The 4,875-nt window shown below is 49.3% G+C and overlaps 1 pseudogene; it reads right to left on the bottom strand.

The window, feature by feature from the left end:
- Positions 1-924: 924 nt before the first annotated feature.
- LOC130870732 (glyceraldehyde-3-phosphate dehydrogenase-like) lies at positions 925-3,921 on the bottom strand (annotated as a pseudogene).
- Between the last annotated feature and the right edge of the window lie 954 nt (positions 3,922-4,875).

The following is a 4,875-nucleotide window of genomic DNA, read 5'->3' on the forward strand; positions in this document are numbered from 1 at the left end:
TCGGCATTTCAGAAACAAAACAAAAAATCAAGAAAACAACACCACAACAAAGCTTTCGCCTTAACTGTGAACTCAGCCCTTCGAGCCCCTGTGGGACACCTGGAGTTCATGCTGGGGCCGTGGGTCTTCTGACCCACTCTTTGATGCAGAAGCCTGTCACTCATTGCTGTCCACCCAAGACCTCTCCCACTGTCAAAGTAGCACCTTTCTCCCTGATGTTCCAGTGTGGCCAGGGGAGGCACTCAAAAGGAAGGGAGTCCACCATCCAAGGCCACTCTGCGGAACTGAGGTCCCCAGCCCGTGCTTTCCTCACAGACACATGTTTTAGAGCAGGGACACAGAACAGCACACCCACCAAGAATAGCTGTCTCCTTGGATAGAAGGGAGCCTTCCGGGCCAGCCACCAGTGTCCAGATGCTCTTCATCCAGGTGAAGGTCCTGGATTGCCGTAAGTCCCAGCCATTCACTGGCTTGCAACTAGGCAGGGACTTCAGAGTTCTGGGGCAGGGGTCAGAGGGCAGGTCCAGGACTCAGGAGGGACATGGTTGCTGGAGAACCTACACCTATAGCGCAACAATGGAAGTGCTCTGATCTGGGGCTTTATCTGTGGCCCAGGCTACAGAGCCCATGTCAGGGGCAAGCAGGGAGCAAGGGATGTTCAGGAATGTTCTTTACAGCTTATTATTCTTTTGTTTTGATTTTGTTGTTTGTGCACAATTCAGTGCTGACTCGCCACTTTACGCTTTCGCAGTGTGTCTGTTCAGGGCTTTTCGTCCGTCGGGCTACTCCTCTGCTGTTACTGAAGAGACCCTTAGCTTTGTTTTTTTTTTTTCTTAGGGGTGCAATGAGCTTTATTGATGGTATTCAAGAGAGTAGGGCTCCCTAAGCCCCTCCTGCGATGGAAATTGTGAGGGAGATGCTCGGTGTCAAGGGTTAGTTAGGACAGGGACTGCTCAGCAGCCGAGGGCCTCTCTCTTGCTGTGTCCTTGCTGGGATGGGTGGTCCAGGGTGGGCTTCTTACTCCTTGGAGGCCATGTAGGCCATGAGGTCCACCACTCTGTTGCTGTAGCCGAATTCATTGTCGTACCAGGAAATGAGCTTTACAAAGTTGTCATTGAGAGCAATGCCAGCCCAGCATCGAAGGTGGAAGAGTGGGAGTCACTGTTAAAGTCACAGGAGACAACCTGGTCCTCAGTGTAGCCCAGGATGCCCTTTAGTGGACCCTCGGATGCCTGCTTCACCACCTTCTTGATGTCGTCATACTTGGCAGCTTTCTCCAGGCTGCATGTCAGATCGACGACGGACACATTTGGGGTAGGAACAAGGAAGGCCATGCCCGTGAGCTTCCCGTTCAGCTCTGGGATGACTTTGCCCACAGCCTTGGCAGCGCCAGTGGACGCAGGGATGATGTTCTGGGCAGCGCCATGGCTGTCTCGCCACAGCTTCCCAGATGGGCCATCCACAGTCTTCTGGGTGGCCGTGATGGCATGGACTGTGGTCATGAGTCCTTCCACAATGCCAAAGTTGTCATGGATGACCTTGGCCAAGGGGGCTAAGCAGTTGGTGGTGCAGGAAGCGTTGCTGACAATCTTGAGGGAATTGTCATACTTGTCATGGTTCACACCCATCACAAACATGGGGGCATCGGCAGAAGGGGCGGAGATGATGACCCTTTTGGCCCCACCCTTCAAGTGGGCCCAGCCTTCTCCACTGGTCGACTTCACAACATACTCGGCGCCGGCATCCCCCCATTTGATGTTGGCGGGATCTGGCTTTTGGAAGATGGTGATGGCCTTCCCGTTGATGACAAGCTTCCCCTTCTGCCACGACTGTACCTGTGGGCTGTACCCTTCTACCATGACTGTACCCGTGGACTGTACCTTCCACCACGCTTGTACCCATGGACTGTACCTTCCACAATAACTATACCCGTGGACTGTACCCTTCTACCACAACTGTACCTGTAGACTGTACCCTTCTACCATGGCTGTACTCATGGACTGTACCCGTGGACTGTACCTTTCCACCACGACTGTACCCATGGACTATACCCATAGACTGTACCCGTGGACTGTACACTTCTACCATGACTGTACCCATAGACTGTACCCATGGACTGTACCCGTAGACTGTACCTGTGGACTTTACCCTTCTACCATGACTGTATCTGTGTACTGTACCCTTCCACCATGCCTGTACCCATGGTCTGTACCTTCCACCATGACTGTACTTGTGGACTGTACCCTTCCACCATGCCTGTACCCATGGACTGTACCCTTCCACCATGACTGTACCGTGGACTGTAACCATAGACTAAACCTGTTCTTCTTTAAGCTAATTTTGTCAAGCATTTTCTCACAGCAATGAGAATAATTACTAATTTACCATCTGTGCCCACCCACCCTACACTCTGTTCACCTTCCGCTAGGCTATCCTTTTATTCCTCTACTCTCTACCACCCATTCATCCATCTGTATGTCCACCACCCATTATCCATCTGTATGTCCACCACCCGTTCATCCGTCTGTATGTCCAGTAACCTCACCAGAGTGGCTCGAATGGCCCCAGAGCTCCCAGCCCCAAACTTCATGCTGTTCCCATGACTACATGAGCCTATTGACATCTGGGATACTGGGACCAACAGCTCAACGGGGAGCAGGAGGCTCTCAAGGACATCATCAGCCTGTTGATCCACATGGTCTCACCAAAACCCTTCCCACTCTATAACTTCCTGATGTGAGGTTATTCTGGCCCGAGCCCATGCACCCAAGGCAGGCACAGGGTTGGCCTTCGTAAGTGGACTTGCTGGAGTCCTGGAGTCTGAGGCTGTTGGAAACTCAGACATACTCCACTTCTTCATGTAGAATGAAGCAAGGCAGAGCTGCTGCTTCCCAAAGGTGGGCATTACTGGCAGAAGGGCTCCTTGGTGGTCTCTCAACTTTGGGTTGGCTCTACTGATGGATGGGAGGGAAACAACACAATGATGGTAGCAAGTGTCATATCTAGAAACTTCTAAGCACAGGACAGCCGTCTCTTGAATAGTTTGGAGTTAACCTGACTTAATCCTTCTTTCCTAGAAGGGAAAGGCTTACTGAGTGGGCCGTAAAGCTCTAGGTGGCCCTAAGGACTGGAGTGAAGCCTGGGTAGATGCAGATAGTGCTGATCTCTGGCCCATCTCTGAAAGGAGTGATCTGAAGGCTAGAGACCTCAGGGAGACCTGAGGTTAGGGTTATAGACTCAGCAATGCAAGCTCCAAGACAGTGACATGGCAGGCACTGTCCTTCTGGGAAGTAAGGTCTGTGGTGACTCAGACCTAGTCACGGGTTGGGCAAGTTTGTGAGTAAACCCCAATATCAAATCCTCTCTGCATTAGGTATAGGAAGGGCTGAACCCAACACATCTCAAATACCACTTCACCTTTGGGACTTGGGGATTTTAAAAATTATTTTATTTTATTTTTAATTTAGGTTTCTAAAAATAAGGTTTTGCTAAGCAGGCCAGGATGGCCTGTACCTCACAATCTTCCTGCCTCAGTCTCTCAAAGGCTAGGATTATGTGCATGACAAAACCCTTAAAAACCCTTTTAAAGTAATTTCCCCTCGATTCTACTTTTTAAAAGCAATGCTTAAACATTATGTTTAAACTATTTTTTAAAAAATAGAGAACAATGTCACAAATACCAGTGTATTTCGGATACCCACAGAGTAGATAATGTTGACATCTGGAGGTCTCTCAACTATAGAAGTTTTATATTCATTTAAAAGCAATAAAATACTGATAGTGTTTCCTCCTGACTTGGAGGCCATGTGATCTCCCTCCCCCTGAAAGCAGAGTCTGGTGGCCCAGCAGCTTCTGCACAGTTTGTGCTTTTATGTCTCCCTGCACATAATCTAGACGGGCATGGACACACGCAGAGGGCATGGACACAGAGGGCATGGACACACGCAGAGGGCATGGACACAGAGGGCATGGACACACGCAGAGGGCAAGGACACACGCAGAGGGCATGGACACAGAGGGCATGGACACACGCAGAGGGCAAGGACACATGCAGAAGGCATGGACACAGAGGACATTGTCTATAAACGTCTGGTCTCAAACTTGATCTGAGTTTACCACATTAACACGAAGAAATCTAATCTGTCCATGGTAACCCCTAAGATGGATTCCACTCCAGAAGTAGCTCACTATCCGTTCATCGACTTCCTTAGTGACTCTTGACTCTGTGCTGTAACAAACAATATCGGTAGGCATGTCACATGGCTTCAGTGTCCTCCCTCTCCACAAGGGTCCAGCTCAGGTGGAGTTCCAGCAGCGTCAGGAATGTGCTTTCAGAGATGCATTTCCATGCTCCGCTTCTGCAAGTGATTGAATTAATTTGCTGTTGGTTCCACCACAGGCCTGAGTGTCCATACTGTACTTCATGTGTCCAGTTGGGGATTATCAGACATGGGTATTCCCAGACTGACAGGCCTAGGAACTGTATTTCAGAGTTCTAGTTTGTAATTTCTATGATTAGTGATGCTCAACACTGATTTTTTTACTTTTTTTTAAAAAAAAATATTTATTTGATTAGTGGAGGAAGTGACAGATACATGTGGACGTCAGATGACATCTTTCAAGAGCCTGTCCAGAGATCAAACTCAGGTCTTCGGGTGGCAGCACATGCCTTTCCTCACTGGGCCCTGGTTTCATATAGTTTATTGGCCGTTCATATTACCTTTCCAGTGATTTGTTTTCATTTTTTATTCATGTTTCGTTTGTTTGTTTGTTTTGTTTTGAGACAGGGTTTCTCTGTATAGCCCTGGCTGTCCCATCACTTGCTCAGTAGACCAGGCTGGCCTCAAACTCACAGAGTTCTGTCTGCCTCCTGCC

This window comes from Chionomys nivalis, chromosome 1 (assembly GCF_950005125.1).
Source record: "Chionomys nivalis chromosome 1, mChiNiv1.1, whole genome shotgun sequence".
Lineage (NCBI taxonomy): Eukaryota > Metazoa > Chordata > Mammalia > Rodentia > Cricetidae > Chionomys > Chionomys nivalis.